This window comes from Nicotiana sylvestris, chromosome 2, assembly GCF_000393655.2.
Source record: "Nicotiana sylvestris chromosome 2, ASM39365v2, whole genome shotgun sequence".
NCBI classification, from domain to species: Eukaryota; Viridiplantae; Streptophyta; class Magnoliopsida; order Solanales; family Solanaceae; genus Nicotiana; species Nicotiana sylvestris.
This window is the reverse complement of record NC_091058.1, coordinates 196,296,104-196,322,798: the sequence shown is the minus strand read 5'-3', so window position 1 is coordinate 196,322,798 and position 26,695 is coordinate 196,296,104. Positions and strand designations below refer to the sequence as shown.

General features: G+C 36.9%; 1 pseudogene; it reads right to left on the bottom strand.

The window, feature by feature from the left end:
• Window positions 1–23,888: 23,888 nt before the first annotated feature.
• LOC138886631 (U1 spliceosomal RNA) lies at window positions 23,889–24,039 on the bottom strand (annotated as a pseudogene).
• Window positions 24,040–26,695: the final 2,656 nt, after the last annotated feature.

Below are 26,695 nucleotides of genomic sequence, written 5' to 3'. Positions count from 1 at the left end.
ATTTTTAGAAAAATTACAATAATTTATCACTCAAAATTTTTTAATAAAAATAACTCTTTTAATTGATTACAATTTAAAAAAAGAGTTTGTCGCTCTATTTGATAGTGGAGCAGATCTAAATTGTGTAAAAGAAGGGGTTATACCCTCTAGATATTGTCATAAAACCACTCATCGTTTAAAAAATGCTAGTGGTGGTGCTATGGGTATTTCATATAAATTGTCCAAAGCTTATATTTGCCAACAAGACACATGCATTCCTGAGAGTTTTGTTTTGGTAAAAGATATTCAACAAGAAGTAATTCTTGGAGTCCCATTTTTTATAAAATTAATGCCTTTTTTATATTGGGATACAAAGAGTTTTACTGGTACTTATAATGGTAAGAGTATCACTTTTGAGTTTATAACTGAGCCAGTTCAAAGATTTTTGAATGAGATTATTTCTAATAATAGTTCTTCAAAAGTCAATCAAATTAAATTTTTGAAAAATGATATTTGTTCCATTACTATAGAACAGGATTTAAAAAATCCCAAGCTAGTAGAAAAGATTAATTTTCTCAAAAATCAATTTGCTTCTTCTATATGTGGTGACCATCTGAATCAGTTTTGGAATAGAAAGAAGCATATTATAAGTCTTCCTTATGAAGAAGGCTTTTCTGAGGATAATATCCCTACCAAGGCTCGACCTTGTCAAATGAACTCTGACTATTTGGAGTTATGCACGAAGGAAATTGATTTCTCAAAGCAGAAGGGTTTAATTAGGCCCTCAAAATCCAAATTGTCTTGCACAGCTTTTTATGTTAATAAACATGCGGAACAGGAACGAGGAGTTCCTAGATTAGTTATTAATTATAAACCCCTTAATAAGGTTTTAAAATGGATTAGATATCTCATTCCTAATAAAAAGGATTTACTTGATAGATTACATGATGCCATTACATTTTCAAAATTTGATTTAAATCAGGTTATTGACAAATCCAGATATCTGAATCAAATAGATACAAAACTGCTTTTAATGTACCAATGGTTCAGTATGAATGGAATGTTATGCCCTTTGGTCAAAAAAATGCACCTTCAGAATTTCAAAAAATTATGAATGATATTTTCTTTCCTTATACGGATTTCATAATTGTTTATATTGATGATATTCTAGTATCTTCAAAAAAATATAGAATCTCATTTCAAACATCTTGATTTATTTAAAAAGATTATTATACAAAATGGTTTAGTTATATCCAAACCGAAAATGATGATTTTCCAAACTTCTATTAGATTTTTGGGTCATAACATTGAGAAGGGTAGGATTATCCCTATTAATAGAAGTATTGAATTTGCATCCAAATTCCCCGATATTATTACTGATAAAACTCAGCTTCAAAGATTTTTAGGAAGCATAAATTATATTTTTCCATATTTAAAGGACCTTGCTAAAGACACTGCTCTTCTTTATGAAAGATTAAAGAAGAATCCTTAACCTCCCTTGTTTAACTCTCGTCAATCCTACTTGGGCAAAAGTTGTGGAAACTGATGCCTCTAATATTGGTTATGTAGGAATACTGAAACAATGTTCCCCTGTAGATAAACAGGAATACCTTGTTCAATTTTGTTCTGGTAAACGGAATAATCCCAGAAATATTATGCAACTGTAGCTAAAGAAATTCTTGCTATTGTTAAATGTGTGATGAAATTTCAGACTGACTTATATAATCAGAAATTTATTATTAAAACTGATTGTCAGGCTGCTATATTTATCTTTAATAAAGATTTCAAGCATGATTTTTCCAAACAAATGTTTGCAAGGTGGAAAGCTTTATTATCCTCTTTTGATTTTGAAATTATATACAAAAAAGGGTCCGATAATACCCTTCCTGATTTCTTACTAGAGAATACCTGAACTAATAGTTCTACTACTTTGTCTACAGATTATGAGACCTACATACAAGCCTACTCGGCAACGAGGAAGAGGAAGGGCAGCTAATAATAGCAGAGAGAATAATATTCTTTCCCAAATGGGAAATCAAAGGCTTATAGCCGCTAATATTACAAAAGGTAATATCAAACATCCTTTATACAAAGAATTTATGGATTTTATAAAATCCAAAAAAGATGAAGTACGTCATCATCTAATGTACCTACATACTCCTCAGTTATATCAGAGGATGCTAATGACAATTTTGAGACTTATAGTCAAAAAGAATCCAAAGAGTTAATAATTCTTTTGGAACAATCCGACCTTAATTGGAAGGATAATCCTAGGCAAATTATGGCAAGATACATTGATACAGCGTCATACGCTACTCCTGCATACAAATACAGAATGCATTATGAGATTATACTCTCAACAACAGGATCTGTAGATATTCAGCATTTCTATCCTGCTAATACAAGAAAAACTTATTGTTTTTCGAAGATTATAATTAAGAAGGTTATACCTTCTGATGAATGGGGAATCAGCACACTCAAGGATCGTAAATATACACATCCAGACCAAAAGATTTCGGTCAAATTCAATTATTAGGATTATGTGGAAAGTTTAAATAAAACTTTTTTATATGGAAATCCTACCAGAAAACATTCTTGGTTTATAAAACTTTGTCCTAATTTATTCGGACAACAAATTCCAAATTGGTTTTTCAAATGGTGGAAGTTATACGGACCATCATTTGATATTTTAAACCCTCTCTTCAAAGGATTATATTCTCAATGGGTAGATATATCTCCCAAAATTATTTCTCTCCAAAAAGATCATATCTTTTATGACGGTATTGCAACCCTGGATTATGAAATGGAATGTACAGACCGGTTATACTAGTGAAGGCATTCCTTGCCTTAACCGAATTTTCTATCATAAGTTCTGGTCCAAATTGCTTCAGTCAAACCAACAAGGAAAGTTATATGGTGAAGCATTAATACAACAGATACAGGCCAAAATAGAGGCTTATTCACAGATCGATCATACAAAGGATGAAGAAGAAGATCTAAGTCCTTTAGAAATTATCAGCAAGAGACTCCAAATGAAGAAGGGAGCTGTTTCATAGAAAGAAATCCTTGCTTCATATTTTGAAGAAATAAAAAAGGATTTAGCAAAAAATCTTGGTACTACTATTGGAGATGATATCTCTATGGTTTCTATTGCCAGTACTTCAAATGAAGATGTGTGTTTAGCCGGAGAAGCCCAAAATCAATCAGATACAGAGGAAGTTAGTGATATAGAAATTGAAGACTTCATCAACAAATTGAAAGCAAGTGCAGAAGCATCTTCTGCAAAGAAAAACGATAAAGGAAAAGATAAAGCATAAAGAAATGGAAGGCCTCACCAATTGATTATTGGGGTAAAAAGACAGAAGACTTTTATAAAGTAAATAGGTCTCCCATACAGCTTTAATAAAGTAAGTGGTCCCTCCATTATCGGAAGGAATCTACTTTATAAAAGTAGTTTGTCTGATTTTAATAATGTAGTTTTTCTTTTGGCCACGTTTTAATTATTTTGTCGGCCACTTTTACTTTTTTCATTTTGTTTGTTTGTAGGTAGATCCATTATATAAGGATCACTCTTCTTTAGTTAGAGGCAGGCTTTAGCCAACATTAGCTCTGCCTTCTCTCTAGTTTCTTTCTTCACCTGTAAAAATCCCCTTTGTAATATTTTCGTTCTGAAATAAAATCAAAAAGGTCACTTGGCCACAACTCAGGGTCTCGGTGCTAGTACTGTTCTGCTCCCTCCCTCTTCCATTTATACGATATTATTAGCCTAAATGATAGGCTAAACAGGTAAGTGTTAGACTTGGTTCTCAATGGTTATCTTCTATTCATGTTTATGGTAGTTAGGAGTCTACTATATCAAACCCGATGGGGTTTTTGGTTAAGGACTATATAGACCAGGCAGTTACTAGTCTCGACAGTAAACCTTGGTTAGTCCCAAACTAACCTGTGATGCTCGTTAACCCGTTTAGGAAGGTAGCCGTTGAAGGGTTGTGAAGAGCATCGTGGTTTAAGGTTTTCCTAGAGATTAGTGGCTAGGCCAGGACTGGTATCCTTGTAATTCAATTCCTTAGCCCTATTCGAAAGCGATCTGGTCCTTCCCTTGGCATCAGAATTGTTAGCCTAAATGACAGGCTTAGCAGGTAAGTGTTAGACTTGGTTCCCAATGGTTATCTGCTATTCATGTTTATGGTAGTTAGGAGTCAACTGTATCAAACCCGATGGAGTTTTTGGTTAAGGACTATATAGACCAAGCAGTTACTAGTCTCGACAGTAAACCTTGGTTAGTCCCAAGCTAACCGGTGATGCTCGTTAACCCGTTTAGGCAGGTGGCCGTTGAAGGGTTGTGAAGAGCATCGTGGTTTAAGGTTTCCCTAGAGATTAGTGGCTAGGCCAGGACTGGTGTCCTTGTAATTCAATTCCTGAGCCCTATTCAGAAGCGATCCGGTCCTTCCCTTGGTATCAGAGCCATGTTTAGTAGAAAACCTAGAGTCTAAGTCTAACACTTAATTTCTTATTGAATATCATTAGGAAAAAGAATATTGTTAACAACAGTAGAAAGGAAGAATTTGAGCTTCCCCAACAATTAGATCTACTTAATAAGTGGACTATTCCAATGATTAAACATAAGGTTATATACCAATTAGGTACTTTTGAACGAATAGGTTTAAAACAAGTAGTTAAAACTACTGAAGAAACACTCACGGTAGATAGTGATCATGCTACATTTAGATTATTATCTGAAAGTGACCTAGCCCCTTATAGGGATTCACATTGATTTTTGCATATAGGCTTAATACAAGTTGCCTTCAAGCCACTCACTCTAAGAGGCTTACCTGAAAGCTTTATAGCAACACTCAGAGATAGCAGAAACCAAAACTGTAAAAAGTCTCTTATAGGGACTGTGCAAACCATTTTGGTCTATGGCCCTGTTTATTTTAATGCCTATCCTAATTTGCAAATTTCCCTTAATGATAAGAATTCTTTGAATGCTTTAATTCTTAGCATCAAATTACATGGTTATGACTATTTGCCTGGTACAAAAGTTATATGCATCTGTTATAGGATTCATTTCAAACCATTATACACTTTGAATCCTATGTGTAAAATAATGGATATGAAAAATGAAACTATTTTTATAGAAACCAACTTTGGTAAATCCAAAGTAACTACTAGAAGACCTATTAAATGGGATGAAATTGATTTCCCAAAAGAATGGGTCATAGAAGAGGCTGTTGCCCCTCGAAACACTGGTAAAACTGAGGTTACAGAAATAGAACAAACTTCAGATGACACTATTAAAATCAGGTTCAATGAACCCGATCAAACTGATAATATCAGTTTATCATCTAGATTAATTAGATCTAATTCTTCTTATATTTCTCCAATTGATTGTGTGGTAGAATTTCCATCGAGAGCATCCACATCACAAATTAGAGAAAATAGTAGAATCAATGAAGTTAGCATTGGTAGTGATAATATTGTTAAGGTCAATAATAATTCAGATCTTGAACCCACTGCATCCGAAATGGATTTTTCAAATGGTTTTAAAAATGACTGAAAACCAAATAGATTTTAGTCCGGGTTCACCGGCAAGAAAAATAATTTTAGAAGAATTTCTAAAACCCAGGTGGGCTGTTTTCAGAAAATGGTTTCATGAAAATATGTCCCCTGAATTAGTACAATTTTTTAGACATGACTTTTATACAGACATTAGTAAAAATAATAAGATTATTGCTTTTGTTCCTTGGTTCATGTCTAAGCATGTTTATAACAATGTTTCTGTGTTGGAAAGAGATTATATGCTCACTAATGGTAATATTGTTAATTCTATTTTCCCACCCCAACAATCTTTTCAAATAGGGGAAAAAGATAAAATCATTTACTGCATTGCTTTTTCAAAAATATTTGAAAATGATGTTGCTACAATAACTGCTAAGAATTTGAATACCATGCTTACCCAAAATAATTATACTAATATGTATGTGAGTATTCTGGGTGAACAGGTTATTAAGATTCATGAGAAATTGGACAAGCTTATAGCTGAAGTCCAAAAAATCCAACAGAAAGATACTAAAGGTAAAGAGCAAATCACTACTACTAGTATCCAACCACCTCCTGAGGTAAGAGACTTTAAATTAAAAAGTCTTGATGACATTGAGGAACTTCTTAATAAGAAGTTTGGAGAAATTAGAGCTAGTCCTCTAAGTTTAGAGCATGCATCTACTAGCGATACAAAAGTAGATGATGAGATTAATAAAATCTTTGAGAAATATGCTCGAAAACCATACCAAAGAATGTTTTACTACCCAAGACCTACCCCTCAAGATGTCCTGATAGTAGAAAGGACAATGATCATTACCACCAAGGTTATAGTGGGTCAGATATCTATGAATGGAACATAGATGGTCTTGCCGAAAGGCAAATTTATACGACAGTACATAGAATGCTTATGTACAGTACTATCTCTAAAGTTAATAAGAATACAGATAGGGCAATTGCAGAAATGATTATTGCCGGATTTACTGGTCAACTGAAAGGCTGGTGGGATAATTATCTCACCCAAGACCAGCTCTTTCAAATAATGCATGAAACCAAGACTGAAGATGATAAGATTGTTCAAAACTCAGTCTATTCTTTAGTCATGAATATCATTGAACACTTTTCTGGAAGATGGTCTGATAATAGTGAGACCATTAGGACAATATTCCAAAATTTGAGGTGTAAAACCCTCACATCTTTTAGATGGTATAAAGATGTTTTCTTATCCAGAGTAATGGAATTGCCAGAGAGTAATAGTACTCATTGGAAGTCTAAGTTCATAGATGGACTCCCGCCCTTATTTGCTGAAAGGATTCGAAAAGTTCTTAGAGACACAGGAATGATTATTAATTAAAATAATTACTCATATGGTAAACTATTTAGTGTATGCACTCAAGAAGGTTTAGCTCTGTGTAATGAGATCAAGTTAAACCAATAAATCAAGAAACATCGTCTCACTGAGAGACAACAATTAGGTGAATTCTGTGAACAACTCGCCATTGATATACCATCCAGAAGAAAGAAATCCCGTAGAAAGGATTTCAAAAGGAAAAAGGGTTCGGCGGAAAAACAGCGCGAAAAGATAAATGTGGTAGAGTAGGCCATTATCCAAGAGATTTCAAGATCAAAGATAAGATCAAAGATCCGGATTTAGATGATCATATCAAAGATTCTTTATGTAAGATTCTTCTGAATTCTTCTCTAGAAATATCTGATACTGATGAAGGAACTTTATCAACAAGTGAAGACCTAAGGGTCCTTCATGAAGAAAGTTATACTTCATCTTCTGAAGAAGAGCAAGAGTCTTGTAATAAGGGACAATGCTCAAATCATTGTTGTAATATCGACGATGAACTTTTTTATATGAAATACTCTCAAATTCTTTTAATAAAAATTAACTCTTTTAATTGATTACAATTTCAAAAAAGAGTTTGTCGCTTTATTTGATAGTGGAGCAGATCTAAATTGTGTAAAAAAAGGGGTTATACCCTCTAGATATTTTCATAAAACCACTCATAGTTTAAAAAATGCTAGTGGTGGTGCAATGGGTATTTCATATAAATTTCACAAAGCGTATATTTGCCAACAAGACACATGCATTCCTGAGAGTTTTGTTTCGATAAAAGATATTCAACAAGAAGTAATTCTTGGAGTCCCATTTTTTATAAAATTAATGCCTTTTTTATATTGGGATACAAAGAGTTTTACTGGTACTTATAATGGTAAGAGTATCACTTTTGAGTTTATAACTGAGCCAGTTCAAAGATTTTTGAATGAGATTATTTCTAATAATATTTCTTCAAAAGTCAATCAAATTGAATTTTTGAAAAATGAGATTTGTTCCATTACTATAGAACAGGATTCAAAAATTCCCAAGCTAGTAGAAAAGATTAATTTTCTCAAAAATCAATTTGCTGCTTCTATATGTGGTGACCATCCGAATCAATTTTGGAATAGAACGAAGCATATTATAAGTCTTCCTTATGAAGAAGACTTTTCTGAGGATAATATCCCTACCAAGGCTCGACCTTGTCAAATGAACTCTGACTATTTGGAGTTATGCAAGAAGGAAATTGATTCCTTAAAGCAGAAGGGTTTAATTAGGCCATTAAAGTTCAAATGGTCTTGCACAGCTTTTTATGTTAATAAACATGCGGAACATGAACGAGGAGTTCCTATATTAGTTATTAATTATAAACCCCTTAATAAGGTTTTAAAATAGATTAGATATCCCATTCCTAATAAAAAGGATTTACTTGATGATGTCATTATATTTTCAAAATTTGATTTAAAATTAGGTTATTGGCAAATCCAGATATCTGAATCAGATAGATACAAACTGCTTTTAATGTCCAATGGGTCAGTATGAATGGAATGTTATGCCCTTTGGTCTAAAAATGCACCTTCAAAATTTCAAAAAATTATGAATGATATTTTCCTTCCTTATACGGATTTCATAATTATTTATATTGATGATATTCTAGTATCTTCAAAAAAATATAGAATCTCATTTCAAACATCTTGATTTATTTAAAAAGATTATTATACAAAATGGTTTAGTTATATCCAAACCGAAAATGATGATTTTCCAAACTTCTGTTAGATTTTTGGGTCATAACATTGAGAAGGGTAGGATTATCCCCATTAATAGAAGTATTGAATTTGCATCCAAAGTCCCCGATATTATTACTGATAAAACTCAACTTCAATGATTTTTAGGAAGCTTAAATTATATTTCTCCATTTATAAAGGACCTTGCTAAAGACACTGCTCTTCTTTATGAAAGATTAAAGAAGAATCCTTAACCTCCCTTGTTTAACTCTCGCCAATCCTACTTGGGCAAAAGTTGTGGAAACTGATGCCTCTAATATTGGTTATGGAGGAATACTGAAACAATGTTCCCCTGTAGATAAACAGGAATACCTTGTTCAATTTTGTTCTGGTAAACGGAATAACTCCCAGAAAAATTATGCAACTGTAGCTAAAGAAATTCTTGCTATTGTTAAATCTGTGATGAAATTTCAGACTGACTTATATAATCAGAAATTTATTATTAAAACTGATTGTCAGGATGCTAAATTTATCTTTAATAAAGATTTCGAGCATGATTTTTCCAAACAAATATTTGCAAGGTGGAAAGCTTTATTAGCCCCTTTTGATTTTTAAATTATATACAAAAAGGGTCTGATAATACCCTTCCTGGTTTTCTTACTAGAGAATACCTGAACTAATAGTTATACTACTTTGTCTACAGATTATGAGACCTACATACAAGCCTCCTCGGCAACGAGGAAGAGGAAGGGCAGCTACTAATAGCAGAGAGAATAATATTCTTGCCCAAATGGGAAATCAAAGGCTTATAGCCGCTAATATTACAGAAGGTAATACCAAACATCCTTTATACAAGGAATTTATGGATTTTATAAAATCCAAAAAAGATGAAGGTACGTCATCATCTAATGTACCTACATACTCCTCAGTTATATCAGAGGATGCTAATGACAATTTTGAGACTTATAGTCAAAAAGAATCCAAAGAGTTAATAATTCTTTTGGAACAATCCGACCTTAAATGGAAGGATAATCCTTGGCAAATTATAGCAAGATACTTTGATACAGCGTCATACGCTACTCCTGCATACAAATACAGAATGCATTATGAGATTATACTCTCAACAATAGGATCTGCAGATATTCAGCATTTCTATCCTACTAATACTAGAAAAACTTATTGTTTTTCGAAGATTATAATTAAGAAGGTTATACCTTCTGATGAATGGGGAATCAGCACACTCAAGGATCGTAAACATACACATCCAGACTAAAAGATTTCGGTCAAATTCAATTATTGGGATTATGTCGAAAGTTTTAATAAAACTTTTTTATATGAAAATCCTACCAGAAAACATTCTTGGTTTATAAAACTTTGTCCTAATTTATTCGGACAAGAAATTCCAAATTTGTTATTCAAATGGTGGAAGTTATACGGACCATCATTAGATATTTTAAACCCTCTCTTCAATGGATTATATTCTCAATGGGTAGATATATCTCCCAAAATTATTTCTCTCCAAAAAGATCATATCTTTTATGACGGTATTGCTACCATGTATTTCTTTATTGAATTTTCTATTCCCTGGATTATGAAATGGAATGTACAGACCGTATAACGACCCGACCAGTCGTTTTGAGCTCTGTCACGTCATTCAGCAGTTTGAGGCCATAAGTGGCTTCATCTTAGGTATATTGACTTGTGTGTATGTTCAGAATTAAAATTCAGGAAGTTTGGAGTCAAATCTAAATGGAAATTCTCATTTTGAAAGTTTAAAATTGAAGAAATGAACTAGGATTGGAATTTTGAGTAAACGACCTTGGAATTGGAATCCGAAGGTTCTAGCAGGTTCGTATGAGATTTTGGACTTGGGCGTATGCCCGGATCAGGTTTTGGATAACCCGGGAGCGTTTTGGCGCCTATTGTGGAAGATAGCATTTTAGAAGAAATTGCATCAGTTTGGTTTAAAATGCATTTCAGTGTTATTGATGTCCGTTTGGGATTCCGAGACTGGGAGTAGCTCCGTATGGTGATTCTGGATTTGGGAGCATGATCGGAAGTGAATTCGGAGGTCTGTAGGTCATTTTGGAGTCGTTCGGCTAAAGATGGAAAATTGAAGGTTTTTGAGAAAATTTGGTCGAAAGTGGAAATTTTGATATCGGATTCGAAATGCGAATTTTATGGTTTGGATAGCTTCGTTAGGTAATTTGGGACTTAGGAGTGTGTCCGGAATATTTTTGTGTTGAAATATATGAATTATGGGAAAATTTTGTAAAATTTTGATATTTAATATTGTTAAAGTTGACTTTGGTCAACATTTTTGGTAAATGGACCCGGACGCGTGATTTTTCGGTATTGAAAGGTCCATAAAAACAATATGGGAGTTGAACGTGTTTTTGGAATCGAATTCCGAGGTCCCAGGCCCGAGAAATAAATTTTTTCGTGTTATTGTTTTCTGAAAATGTTTAAGGAAAATGAAAATGAAATTTGATCATAAAGTAATAGTATCGGGCTCGTATTTTGGTTTCGACACCCGGTACAGGTCATATATGTTGGTTAAGCGCTTCCTGTAAAGTTTGGTTACAAACGGACGTTGTTTGACGGGTTTCGGCCTTAAATTGGAAAATTTGAAAGTTTATGAAATTTGAAAGAATTCTTGGATTTAAGGCTCAAATCATTGATTTTGATGTTATTTTGGCGATTTGATCGCTCGAGCAAGTTCGTGTGATGTTTTAGAGTCAGTGTTCATATTTGGTTTGGAGCCCCGAGGGCTCGGGAGTGTTTCGGAGGTGTCTCGGAGTGATTTCGGACTTGGGAAAAATTGCAGAAAATTCTGCTGTGCCCAGAAAATTTTAGGTGCGAGTAGTCCAGTTTGGAAGCTCATATATTTTAATCTATAAGAAATCAGAAAAAGTACAAAACACAAAAGTTGTAGCCCATACATTCTAGTTTTCGGAAGGTTAAACCATTCGCGATTTGGATATATTTCAGAAAGTTATGATGGATCGAAAAGGGCTGCTGGAGCAATTTCGGCAGCATTTACGATGCATTTAGAAGCTCATATCTCGGGATATATAAAGATTTATATGGTGTACAACCTATCAAATTAAAAATCTTTGAGTCTAGTTTCTAAATATTTAAACCGTTTGTTATTTGGATATTTATACAAGATGTTATGGGTGTTTAAACAGAAGGTGTCCGACAAGGAACAATTTTAATAGGATGTACAACTTGTATAGCACAAGTGCAAGGTACAACTCAACGAAGCACAGGCAGATTCTTTTATACACGGATTTAGCTCACTTTTCTTCATTTCTTCAAAGTATGGACGATTTTTGGGGAGCTTCAAGAGGGGATTTTTATCATCAATGTGAAGGTAAGTTATCCCCACCTATTTTGAGTCAAGTACATCAATTATGTATGGATTTGAGCATGAAAAATGTAGAAAAATTGAGGATCTAGGCCTAGGGATTTGAAAATAAGATTTGGTGATTTGAGGGGTCAAATGAACTCCGATTTTGATAAATTTTAAATGTACGGACTCGTGGAGAGACGAGGAATCCGGTGATGTGACTTTCGTAATTTTTCGAGAAGTGGGCCCGGAGCTCGGTTTTTGCAAATTTCGTGATTTTCGATATTTTTCGAGTCTTTTCGATTGGGTTATATTCCCTTAGCCTATTGTAATATATTCCTTGTGGTTTTGGCAAGATTCGACGCGCGAGGAGGTCGATTCGAAAGGAAAGGGCATCGCGGAGTAGACTTTTGGCTGTCTTGAGGTGAGTAATAGATGTAAATGTTGTTCTGAGGGTTTGAAACCCCGGACTTTCATATTGTAACGCTATATTGAGGCGTGACACGCACTCAATGGCGAGTGAGGGGTCGGATACTATTGGGGATTGTGACTTGGTCCATCCCGTGTGATGTTTATACTATACTGGTGATTGATACACATACTTCATTGATATTACTGGGCTTGATGCCATGTTTGGGGCCTTGTGCCGATTTGTAAAATCCTTCGAGGATTGATATTACTGCTTAGCATGATTTGCATATCATTTAATTTCAGTCCAAGGTTTTAAATGTTGTTTTGCAAACTCAGCCATAATTCTAAGTGTTGAAAACTTAAATGATATTTTTAAATGTATTCCGGGCTGGGAACTTCTGTTTTGTAAATGCCCAAGGGGCTTATTATATTATTTTCTGGACTGATTATAAAGTGACTTGAAACAGTGGTAACAATGACACTGTGTGATATACTTGAAACAGTGGTAACAATGACACTGTGTGATATACTTGAAACAGTGGTAACAATGACACTGTGTGATATACTTGAAATAGTGGTAACAATGACACTGGATGATATACTTGAACAGTGGTAACAATGACACTGTATGATATAAATTGGTCAGGTAACAATGGCTGACCGGTCAGGTAACAATGACTGACCAAGATATTGTGCTTGGGCTGTAGGAGCCCCTCTAGAGTCTGTACACACCCCCAGTGAGCGCCGTCGACGATAAATAAATATGGATGGCTCGGGCTGCACGCCGCAGTGGGTACTGGAATATACCATCATATGCATTGCATTGCATTCATGTATTTGTATTTATACTGGTGTTTAACTGCTCAGTTCCATATGTTGCTGTATATTCGGATTGTAGCTTACTTTGTGTATTTACTGGATTTTCTTATCTTCGGACTGTAGTTACTTTTATTACTCACTGGGTCGAAGTACTCACTTTACTCCCTGCACCTTGTGTACAGATCCAGGGTAGTCTCAGGCTCAGTAGATCTAGTTGATCAGCAGATCCAGCCTCTGGGAATTTCGAGGTAGCTGCACGGCGTTCGCAGCCATTGATCTTCTCCCTCCTATCATATCTCTTTATTTCCGCATTATCGGACTTTGGATATACCGTGTATTAGGATGATATTCTGTATTCTAGAGGCTTAGATTCGTGGCACCGGGTCCTAGTGAGATTATATTGTGTATTTTGGTAAAATCTTCAGTACTTTTATTTTGCTTAATTGATATTTCTTTCCGCTATTTTTGATAAATTGGGTTAAGTGTTGAATAATGGTCGGGCTTACCTAGTAGTGTGTTGGGCGCCATCACGATCGGGATTTGGGTCGTGACAGACCGGTTATTCGAGGATTGATATTACTGCTTAGCATGATTTGCATATCATTTAATTTCAGTCCAAGGTTTTAAATGCTGTTTTGCAAACTCAGCCATAATTCTAAGTGTTGAAAACTTAAATGATATTTTTAAATGTATTCCGGGCTGGGAACTTCTGTTTTGTAAATGCCCAAGGGGCTTATTATATTATTTTCTGGACTGATTATAAAGTGACTTGAAACAGTGGTAACAATGACACTGTGTGATATACTTGAAATAGTGGTAACAATGACACTGGATGATATACTTGAACAGTGGTAACAATGGCACTGTATGATATAAATTGGTCAGGTAACAATGGCTGACCGGTCAGGTAACAATGACTGACCAAGATATTGCGCTTGGGCTGTAGGAGCCCCTCCGGAGTCTGTACACACCCCCAGTGAGCGCCGTCGACGATAAATAAATATGGATGGCTCGGGCTGCACGCCGCAGTGGGTACTGGAATGTACCATCATATGCATTGCATTGCATTCATGTATTTGTATTTATACTGGTGTTTAGCTGCTCAGTTCCATATGTTGCTGTATATTCGGATTGTAGCTTACTTTGTGTATTTACTGGATTTTCTTATCTTCGGACTGTAGTTACTTTTATTACTCACTGGGTCGGAGTACTCACTTTACTCCCTGCACCTTGTGTGCAGATCCAGGGCAGTCTCAGGCTCAGTAGATCCAGTTGATCAGCAGATCCAGCCTCTGGGAGTATCGAGGTAGCTGCACGGCGTTCGCAGCCATTGATCTTCTCCCTCCTATCCTATCTCTTTATTTCCGCATTATCGGACTTTGGATATACCGTGTATTAGGATGATATTCTGTATTCTAGAGGCTCAGATTCGTGACACCGGGTCCTAGTGAGATTATATTGTGTATTTTGTTAAAATCTTCAGTACTTTAATCTTGCTTAATTGATATTTCTTTCCGCTATTTTTGATAAATTGGGTTAAGTGTTGAATAATGGTCGGGCTTGCCTAGTAGTGTGTTGGGCGCCATCACGACCGGGATTTGGGTCGCGACAAGTTGGTATCAGAGCCTAGGTTACTTGGTCTCGCGAGTCATGAGCCAGTTTAGTAGAGTCTCGCGGATCGGTACGGAAACGTCTGTACTTATCCTCGAGAGGCTGCCGAACCTTTAGGAAAACTTCACATTCTTGAATTCTTATCGTGCGTCCTTGATTCATCTTGAAAAGAAACTTTTGAAATTCTTTCTGCGTGATTGTATGCACCAACGGGCGCTCAGTATCAGATGTGTCTCGATGGCTTTTGATTCCCCGATCGAGGGGCGAGGTGTAATCGCTGTGAGTTTGAAGTTAGACCAGTCTAGAGGACTTGAGGCCAAATCTTTGCCAATGGCTTGAGCACCGAGGTGCTGATTTTCTGAGCAAGTGTTTTGAACTAATATGTTCATTATTGTCCTTGTTAGCCGGAATGGCGGTTGGATATCCACGTGATGAGTATGTTAGTGTTGCGAGGTGTATTTGTACGACTTGGTAGTGGCGAAGAAGCCTACTGGATAGTAGATGAACTGTTAAGTGATTCGTTTCTTATTGTGATTTGTTGAGTAGCCCGAGTTATGGGCGCGTGAAGAATATTTTTCGTGTCTCCTAGTTAGATAAGTCTGGGAGCTGAGATCGCTTCCGTAAATGTATTATGACGAAATCGTTGAGTCAAGGAGACCACCTTGAAGGTCGAAAATATTAAAGGAAGAATATGTTCCTACTTGGTTGAATAGCCCAATAATGGAGGGTTGAAGGGTATTTTCTATGTGTTATGATTCAAATAGGTGCAACGCATGTCCATGTATCAATTTAGATTTATGTAATTGATATGCATTGTGATGCTTTGTCAAGTTGTGGATGTGTTGTTAGGATGGTTTTGGTGATTCTCTGGCAGGGGGATAGGACCAATTACAAAGGAGGCTCTGCCGAAATTTTTGAAAAATTTAGGACTTAAAAAAAACATTGGTCGCCTAGAGAGTCGGCTTAACTGTTGTGTGAGTAAATGCAAGAATTGCAGAAGAGTTAAAATTCCAGATGATTCGTGTTTCCACGAGCATATGATGGAGTGAGTTTAATCTCACCATGATATTACGACAACAATAGAGTATATGTGTTGTGATCTATGGCTTCGAGCCAAGTTGGGGAGCTTGTTGTTGATTAGCTGATTGCACGGTTTATTACCTGCGTGAATTCTGGTTATTGGCGTATTGGTGGGTTATTGCATCTGCGAAAAAGGACCATGAGTGGTAATTTGAGTAAATAAATTGTTGGATGCATGTTATGGTTAGCCTTATTGGCTCATGTTCAGACTTGAGGGAAGATTCATGATTTATGCCTCGTATAGGTGCAGGCTTCGAGGGAAGTGATCCCTCTAGGTGCTTTATCGAGAGGGTATTCATATGTTATAAAATTCAGTAGAGTTGGTTGCATTCGGGGCCAAGTCAGAGCTGGGTGGCTCTCAATAGCGGTCCTAGTTAATTCAAGAGGTAAAGTGTGGTGCCTAATGATTTTGAGTCTATAAGTACGGTTAAGAGTCAAGCTTTTGAAGCAGCTTATGAAGAAAGGCACAGAATGTTCTATGATGTTTTGACTTGCGGTGTAGCATTTGAGAGACATGAAATGGTCATGGTATTTGAGACAGCATGGTCTCGTGATTTAAGGTCACTCGGGGTGAGTTTGGTTGAAATAAGTTAGGTGTTAAAGGGAGATATTATTATTTCTAAGGCAATCAAGGATAAATTGGAAGGAAGTAGATTGATTAGCCATAGTTGAGTTGGTATACTGGTGTCAGTGATCGGTTCGTTCAGCGTGATCGAGTTATGCATGTGAGGCTTGTCGGCCGCAGTGATTGATGTTATTCTGAAGCATTCTTTTGTTAGGGCCTATTATGAGTAGGCGGATCCCAGAAAGTGTTATGGTGGCTTGGACAACTACTTAGAGATTGGCATATTCGACGATTATGAGGATTCGCCTGTATGCTGCTATAGTTCTCCTGAAGTGAGTTAAATGGAAAGTCTTATGTGATGAAGTATTAGCCTATCGGCGGTTCCAGAGTTGTGATGGAAATCGCGTCTATCGTATATTGGCACGTGAGGTGCAGTGAGTGGTATGGAATTTGAAGTAAGGACCAAGGTTGCAGTTTGGTCAATGACTGTGATGTCACGATCTCGGATGAGCAGTATATGAGTTTCAGTGTTTTGAGTAAGATGGGTATTGACGTCAGTATCACCTGAGGTCGGTGTTCTGTGAGAAAGGCTTTGCATCCTGGTTAGGGATTCTTGATCGCTTTTCAGCGTTAGTGCAGCCGGTGGTTTGGATGTGCAGACCCGTTAATTATTTCGGAAGATGGTGGGAGCTTGTCCCACAGGAATATTGTATAAGTGTGACATGTAGTCACTTGATTAATTAGAAATTTAAACCAAGTATGAGGATTTTGGTAATATCATCCATTTGAGAATTTATGCCTGGAGGGCACTCTGTTTATTGGGTTATGGACCTGTGAAAGATTATTGGCCTAGCTTGGCACGATCAGGATCGACTTGAGGTCGGTGGATAGATTTAAATGTGGAAGTGAGCCTTACGTCAGGCCAGTTGTGTTTATTTCAGCAATGCGCTCTTTATGGAAGGATAGTCGCGGTCTTATTTCGTGGTCAGTTAATTCATGTAAATATATATTGCACCGTATGAGTTGTGAGACGGCTTGGTAAATTCCTTATGTGTTGAGGTTCCGCTCAGCGGTGATGTTATATGAGCAGGATGAGACTTAGATCATGTATCGCACCTCAGTTGTGCTTGAGTTTGTAGCCTATAGCGCTATATGTTTCCTTGGGAATGATATTATGCACCTTAGTGTGTTTATGACCGATATTCGGTATTTTGATGTGATGAGCTATTCAGCTCGACGTATATCTCCTTATGTGAGTTCTATATGTGGATCGGGTGGCACACCGCCATGGGTATGTTGTTTGGATCGGGTTGCACGCCGCAACAGTGTGATGTTCAGTTCAGTGCCCATATTTGCTTTTGTGTGTTCTGTTTCCCTGTTTTCTGAGGAAGTCTATGTTAGTGTGCGAGTTGAGTAGTTCCTTCTAGAGTTCGCCTTCCTTTTGTATCGCGTTCGAATTGATAGCATACTGGCACATTGTGGCGTCTTGTGGGATTTTTGATTATGTCTGAGGTGGCTTATTGCCTGAGCAGTTCGTACTGGGTGAGACGAGGTTACTAGATTTGGGGTCAGTGCAAACTGATTATATGAAGTATATTATAGAGCAAAGATCATTCTTTGGTTTGGGACAAGGTAATGGAACTTGTCAGGAGTGTAGATCCAATGAATTGTTGATTCAGCAGTTGGTTGTGAATTTCGGCACATCTCTTCAGTCGTATCGGTGTTGAAAAAAAACTAGAGCAAGACCTGTGTAGATCATGAGATGCAATGGGAGCATCAGATTCGTGAAATTTTGACTATTATGTTTAAAGAATATTATTGTGGTTCTATGAGTAAAGTGATGCAAAGTGTGAATTCAGCAAAGTTATGTAGTCATGTTTGGGTACAGCGTGTGGAGATTGATATGGTGGTCGTATGATGGAAACAGGCTTGGCAGGGAAATTCAGGATGTTGGAATTGGGCCTAATGGCTTATTTGCTTGAATAAATAAGTATATCTACAGAATTATCGAGCTAATGTGCTCAACGGAGTAGTGGTAGCATGGGAAGGTGCATGATGTGTTAAACAAGTGATTTCAGACTACTTCAGTGTAGTTCTCAGCACATTCGAGGACGAACGTATGTTTAAGTGGGGGAGATTGTAACCTCCCGACTGGTCGTTTTGAGCTCCGGCGCGTCATTCAGCAGTTTGAGGCCATGAGTGGCTTTATCTCAGGTATATTGACTTGTGTGTATCGTCAGAATTAAAATTCAGGAAGTTTGGAGTCAAATATAAATGGAAATTCTCATTTTGAAAGCTTAAAATTGAAGAAATGAACTAGGATTGGAATTTTGAGTAAACGACCTCGGAATTGGGATCCAAAGGTTCCAGCAGGTTCGTATGATGATTTCGGACTTGGGCGTATGCCCGGATCGAGCTTTGGATAACCCGGGAGCGTTTTGGCGCCTATTGTGGAAGATAGCATTTTAGAAGAAATTGCATCAGTTTGGTTTAAAATGCATTTTAGTGTTATTGATGTCCGTTTGGGATTCCAAGACTGGGAGTAGCTCCGTATGGTGATTCTGGATTTGGGAGCGCGATCGGAAGTGAATTCGGAGGTCCGTAGGTCATTTTGGAGTCGTTCGGCTAAAGATGGAAAATTGAAGGTTTTTGAGAAAATTTGGCCGGAAGTGGAAATTTTGATATCGGATTCGAAATGCGAATTTTATGGTTTGGATAGCTTCGTTAGGTTATTTGGGACTTAGGAGTGTGTCCGGAATATCTTTGTGTTGAAATATATGAATTATGGGAAAAATTTGAAAAATTTTGATATTTAATATTGTTAAAGTTGACTTTGGTCAACATTTTTGGTAAACGGAACCCGGACCCGTGATTTTTCGGTCTCGAAAGGTCCATAAAAAAATATAGGAGTTGAACGTGTTTCCGAAATCGAATTCCGAGGTCTCAGGCCCGAGAAATGAATTTTTTCGTGAAATTGTTTTCTGAAAATGTTTAAGGAAAATGAAAATGAAATTTGATCAGAAAGTAATGGTATCGGGCTCGTATTTTGGTTCCGACGCCCGGTACAGGTCATATATGTTGGTTAAGCGCTTCCTGTAAAGTTTGGTTACAAACGGACGTTGTTTGACGGGTTTCGGCCTTAAATTGGAAAATTTGAAAGTTTATGAAATTTGAAAGAATTCTTGGATTTAAGGCTCAAATCATTGATTTTGATGTTATTTTGGCGATTTGATCGCTCGAGCAAGTTCGTGTGATGTTTTAGAGTCAGTGTTCATATTTGGTTTGGAGCCCCGAGGGCTCGGGAGTGTTTCGGAGGTGTCTCGGAGTGATTTCGGACTTGGGAAAAATTGCAGAAAATTCTGCTGTGCCCAGAAAATTTTAGGTGCGAGTAGTCCAGTTTGGAAGCTCATATATTTTAATCTATAAGAAATCAGAAAAAGTACAAAACACAAAAGTTGTAGCCCATACATTCTAGTTTTCGGAAGGTTAAACCATTCGCGATTTGGATATATTTCAGAAAGTTATGATGGATCGAAAAGGGCTGCTGGAGCAATTTCGGCAGCATTTACGATGCACTTAGAAGCTCATATCTCGGGATATATAAAGATTTATATGGTGTACAACCTATCAAATTAAAGATCTTTGAGTCTAGTTTCTAAATATTCAAACCATTTGTCATTTGGATATTTATACAAGACGATATGGGTGTTTAAACAGAAGGTGTCCGACAAGGAACAATTTTAATAGGATGTACAACTTGTATAGCACAAGTGCAAGGTACAACTCGATGAAGCACAGGCAGATTCTTTTACACACGGATTTAGCTCACTTTTCTTCATTTCTTCAAAGTATGGACGATTTTTGGGGAGCTTCAAGAGGGGATTGTCATCATCAATGTGAAGGTAAGTTATCTCCATCTATTTTGAGTTAAGTACATCAATTATGTATGGATTTGAGCATGAAAATTGTAGAAAAATTGAGGATTTAGACCTAGGGATTTGAAAATAAGATTTGGTGATTTGAGGGGTCAAATGAACTTAGATTTTTGTTAATTTTATATGTACGGACTCGTGGCGAGACGAGGAATCCGTTGATGTGACTTTCGTAATTTTTCGAGAAGTGGGCCCGGGGCTCCGGTTTTGCAAATTTCGTGATTTTTGATATTTTTCGAGTCTTTTCGATTGGGTTATATTCCCTTAGCCTATTGTAATATATTCCTTGTGGTTTTGGCAAGATTCGACGCGCGAGGAGGTCGATTCGAAAGGAAAGGGCATCGCGGAGTAGACTTTTGGCCGTCTTGAGGTGAGTAATAGATGTAAATGCTGTTCTGAGGGTTTGAAACCCCGGACTTTCATATCGTAACGCTATATTGAGGCGTGACACGCACTCAATGTCGAGTGAGGGGTCGGATACTATTGGAGATTGTGACTTGGTCCATCCCGTGTGATGTTTATACTATACTGGTGATTGATACACATACTTCATTGATATTACTGGGCTTGATGCCATGTTTGGGGCCTTGTGCCGATTTGTAAAATCCTTCGAGGATTGATATTACTGCTTAGCATGATTTGCATATCATTTAATTTCAGTCCAAGGTTTTAAATGCTGTTTTGCAAACTCAGCCATAATTCTAAGTGTTGAAAACTTAAATGATATTTTTAAATGTATTCCGGGCTGGGAACTTCTGTTTTGTAAATGCCCAAGGGGCTTATTATATTATTTTCTGGACTGATTATAAAGTGACTTGAAACAGTGGTAACAATGACACTGTGTGATATACTTGAAACAGTGGTAACAATGACACTGGATGATATACTTGAACAGTGGTAACAATGGCACTGTATGATATAAATTGGTCAGGTAACAATGGCTGACCGGTCAGGTAACAATGACTGACCAAGATATTGCGCTTGGGCTGTAGGAGCCCCTCCGGAGTCTGTACACACCCCCAGTGAGCGCCGTCGATGATAAATAAATATGGATGGCTCGGGCTGCACGCCGCAGTGGGTACTAGAATGTACCATCATATGCATTGCATTGCATTCATGTATTTGTATTTATACTGGTGTTTAACTGCTCAGTTCCATATGTTGCTGTATATTCGGATTGTAGCTTACTTTGTATATTTACTGGATTTTCTTATCTTCGGACTGTAGTTACTTTTATTACTCACTGGGTCGGAGTACTCACTTTACTCCCTGCACCTTGTGTACAGATCCAGGGTAGTCTCAGGCTCAGTAGATCTAGTTGATCAGCAGATCCAGCCTCTGGGAATTTCGAGGTAGCTGCACGGCGTTCGCAGCCATTGATCTTCTCCCTCCTATCATATCTCTTTATTTCCGCATTATCGGACTTTGGATATACCGTGTATTAGGATGATATTCTGTATTCTAGAGGCTCAGATTCGTGGCACCGGGTCCTAGTGAGATTATATTGTGTATTTTGGTAAAATCTTCAGTACTTTAATCTTGCTTAATTGATATTTCTTTCCGCTATTTTGGATAAATTGGGTTAAGTGTTGAATAATGGTCGGGCTTGCCTAGTAGTGTGCTGGGCGCCATCACGACCGGGATTTGGGTCGTGACAGACCGGTGATACTAGTGAAGGCATTCCTTGCCTTAACAGAATTTTCTATCATAAGTTCTGGTCCAAATTGCTTCAGTCAAACCAACAAGGAAAGTTATATGGTAAAGAATTAATACAATAGAAACAGGCCAAAATAGAGGCTTATTCACAGATCGATCATACAAAGGATGAAGAAGAAGATCTAAGTCATTTAGCAATTATCAGCGAGAGACTCCAAATGAAGAAGGGAGTTGTTTCACAGAAAGAAATCCTTGCTTCATATTTTGAAGAAATAAAAAACGATTTAGCAAAAAATCTTGGTACTAGTATTGGAGATGATATCTCTATGGTTTCTATTGGCAGTACTTCAAATGAAGATGTGTGTTTAGCCGGAGAAGCCCAAAATCAATCAGATACAGAGGAGGTTAGTGATACAGAAATTGAAGACTTCATCAACAAATTGAAAGCAAGTGTAGAAGCATCTTCTGCAAAGAAAAACGATAAAGGAAAAGATAAAGCATAAAGAAATGGAAGGCCCCACCAATTGATTATTGGGGTAAAAAAAACGGAAGACTTTTATAAAGTAATAGGTCCCCAGACAACTTTAATACAGTAAGGGGTCCCTCCATTATCGGAAGGAATCTACTTTATAAAAGTAGTTTATCTGATTCTAATAATGTAGTTTTTCTTTTGGCCACGTTTTAATTATTTTGTCGGCCACTTTTACTTTTTCATTTTGTTTGTTTGTAGGCAGATCCATTATATAAGGATCACTCTTCTTTAGTTAGAGGCAGACTTTAGCCAACATTAGCTCTGCCTTCTCTCTAGTTTCTTTATTCACCTATAAAAATCCCCTTTGTAATATTTTCATTCTGAAATAAAATCAAAAAGGTCACTTGGCCACAACTCAGGGTCTCGGTGCTGGTACTGTTCTGCTCCCTCCCTCCTCCATTTATATGATATTGTTAACCTAACTGACAAGCTAAACAAGTAAGTGTTAGACTTGGTTCTCAATGGTTATCTGCTATTCATGTTTATGGTAGTTAGGAGTCTACTGTATCAAACCCGATGGGGTTTTTGGTTAAGGATTATATAGACCAGTCAGTTACTAGTCTCGACAGTAAACCTTGGTTAGTCCCAAGCTAATCGGTGATGTTCGTTAACCCATTTAGGCAGGTGGTCGTTGAAGGGTTGTGAAGAGCATCGTGGTTTAAGGTTTCCCTAGAGATTAGTGTCTAGGCCAGGACTGGTGTCCTTGTAATTCAATTCCTAAGCCCTATTCGGAAGCGATCCGGTCCTTCCATTGGTATCAGGGGAATTGAGAGTAGATATTAAAAATTGTCACCAGAATTGAGAGTAGATATTAAAGAATTTATGTTGAAGAATTGGATAGGGGCCGCACGAATGCAGGCCCCTGTTGTCCCAAATTATGACATAGATTTGGCCACTTGAGCCGATTTTAGGAGGGCACCCTAGTGGAGGTCACCAACATCGGCCATGGGTCATCTGGATCGCCCATAGATCCCGTCCAAGTATATATATATATATATATTCGTTGTAGCTACTCGCCTTACTTCAATACCCCTTCAGCTCTTTGTTTTTCTTTATGCTAGCTGATGAGGGATATCTTATATATATATATATATATATATATATATATATATATATATATACACACACACACACACACATTAAGCTAAATATCAGTTGGTTTTCAAGTGCATACAATTTACCGATTCAGCAAACTTTATAGAATTATTCCATAATAAGGACTATGGATGAATGAACTGAGTTGATTGTTCAAAAATTTTCATAAAATGTCACACAAACACAAACAAATTTTGTTTGTTGAATTGCGCATCAAAGAAAAATCAAGCTAAGCTCCTCAAGAAAGAATTTATGCTGAAGAATTGGGTAGGGGCTGCACGAATGCAGGCCCCCGCTGTCCCAAATTATGACATAGATTTGGCCACTTGAGCCGACCTTAGGAGGGCACCCCAGTGGAGGTCACCAACCTCGGCCATGGGTCGTCTTGATCGCCCATAAATCCCGTCCAACTAAGTGTGTGTGTGTGTGTGTATATATATATATATATATATATATGAGAATTAGCAATTCTCATACCAATTAGACACGCTTTTTGCTGGTGGCATATAGCGTGACTTCAAACCTATTTATGCACGTGAAGGATTCCAAAAACTGACTTTTCCTTTCCCAATTAGACACATAACGGTAACATGGATTGTCAATTATTATTTAAACCCTAATCCCTTTCCCAATTCTTAAAAAACCTATTTGTTCTCTTCTCTTCTTCTCAGATTTCTCCAGCAATTCTCCTTCTATACTTGTCAAATCTTTTCTTCTCTTCTCTTCTCTTCTCTTCTCTTCTTTCTCTCGTTTCTGCTCTCTTCTTGGTATCAATTAATTTCTTCTCTTCTCTTCTTCCTCTCATTTCTGTTGTTGCCGTGTTTATTAATGTCGAACTTTTCGGAATCGACGAACTCGTCAATGTCACCTTGCATTGCTGCTTGAATCTGTAAGTGTGGTGCTTCTCCAAAGTTGAATACTCCTTGGACCCAATTAAACCCAGGTTGTAGGTTTTTTTCTTGCAAAATCGGAAAGGTAAATTGTTTGTTCATAATTTGTAAATTCTGTTTTATGAATTATTTTCTTTGATAAAAATTGATTAAAAGTGTTTTGTGATATTTGTAGAAAAAGGATGGATGTGATTATTTCTGTTGGTATGACGATGAGATGCCAACTCAAGCGAAGAATATAATTTGGGGTTTATTAAAGAGAGTCAAAGCTTTTGAAGAGGAGAAAGTTCGAGCAAAAAGAAGATGGATCCTTTTGACGATTGTTGTTATATTGTTGGTCATTTTATGGAAACTATATGACTGATGAATTTTGGTTGACTGATGAGCAAAAAGAAGACAGATTTCTGTTGTTGCTTTAAATTTCTGTTTTGATACTGTTGTTGTAATATTCAGATGTTGTATAAATACAACTGAATTTTGTTATAAACTTCTGTTTATATTCAGATGTTGAAACCGTTGATTTAATTTACAGTTGCTGAATTTTGAAAGTGCTGTAATATACAACTTATGTACAAGGCATAGAACCATAAGATGCAGTTTCAAAATGCAGAACATATAGACTGAAGTTGTTGCATTATAGAGTAATTATTCAGAACATAGAGTAACTATTCTGCCAAAACAAACAAAATAAGGCTGAAGTTGCAGCTGCATAACATATATCCAAAATAGAACAGTAAGATTACACGACTGAATGCACCTTAAAGTTTAGTTCCTTCAAAAACTAGATCCCAAAATATAATAGGTTGTTGCTACATAACATATAGACAAAATAAGTTCCTAAGATACTACTTCTTGCTGAAGTTTGCCTTCATCTGCTACAACTGGGAAGTTGTGACAGCATCTTGACCCTTCCACCTCAAGCCTCTAGCCTTAAAACCAAGGTCAATTCCTGTTGGTGTTGCACTCTTATAAGTTGAACCACTTACCATAACTCGTTGGCTTGATGTTCCGGGCTGTAGTTTGCCAAATAATGAACCACAATCAGTAAGTTATTTGTAAGTCAAATATAGCAACTTCACAATCAGGATCATACCTGACTTTTGTACTCCTCCTTCTTGCTGGTATATCAACACCAGGAATAGCTTCAGGATCTAACTCTTCTGTGCTATCTTCACTATCAGCCTCTGAACTATCAATAAACTGCTCATCACCACCTAATTTACCTACATATATTGAAGTCTTGTTTCTTCCAATATCCTCAAATCCTCTGTCAATACCTGCTTCTCCTAGTGGTATCTCATCTATTGCAATTGGTTTTTTCCTCTGCTTACCCTGCCTCTTGCTCCTCCTTTCAGCCCTTAGAGATCTCAATTCATCATCAACATCTGAATCATCTTCTTCAGGAAGAACATCTTCTTCTGATTCACTACTCTCAACATCTGATTGCACTCCATCTTCATTAACATTATGGTCTGGTGGTTCATCTCCATCAGCAGCATTTACAGTTGGTTCAAAAGAATTGTGAGTTGGTTCAGCATTGTGACGACCCGACCCGTCGTCTCATGAGTTACTGTCTCGTTCGTCCCATTTTCTGCTTCCTCATGTTTCATTATCGGTATTGGGTGCATTAGAATTTATTTGGAGCGATTTTGATAAGAAATGAGACATTTAGTCTCTTTTAAGAAGGTTTAAGTTGGAAAAATCAACCAGACATTGACTTATGAGTTAGAGGGCTCGGATGTGAATTTTGACGGTTCAGTTAGTTCCAGGAGGTGATTTGTGACTTAGGAGCAGGACCGGAAGTAATTTTGGAGGTTCGATGTTGAATTAGGCTTGAATTGGCGAAGTTAGTATTTTGGCAAATTCCGGTTGATAGGTGAGATTTTGATCCGGGTGTCGGAATGAAATTCCGAGAGTTGTTGTAGCTTCATTGTGTCATTTGGGATATGTGTGCAAAATTTCAGGTCATTCGGATATCGTTTGGTTGGGTTTTTGATCGAATGTGTGTTTTAGAAGTTTTAAAAGAACTTAGGCTTGAATTAGATATAATTTGATGATTTTGGCGTTAGTTGAGGTGTTTTGACGATTGGAGCAAGTTTGGATAATGTTTTAAGACATGTTGGTGTTTTTAGTTAAGGTCTCGGGGGCCTCGAGTGTATTTCGGAAGGTTAACGGATCTATTTA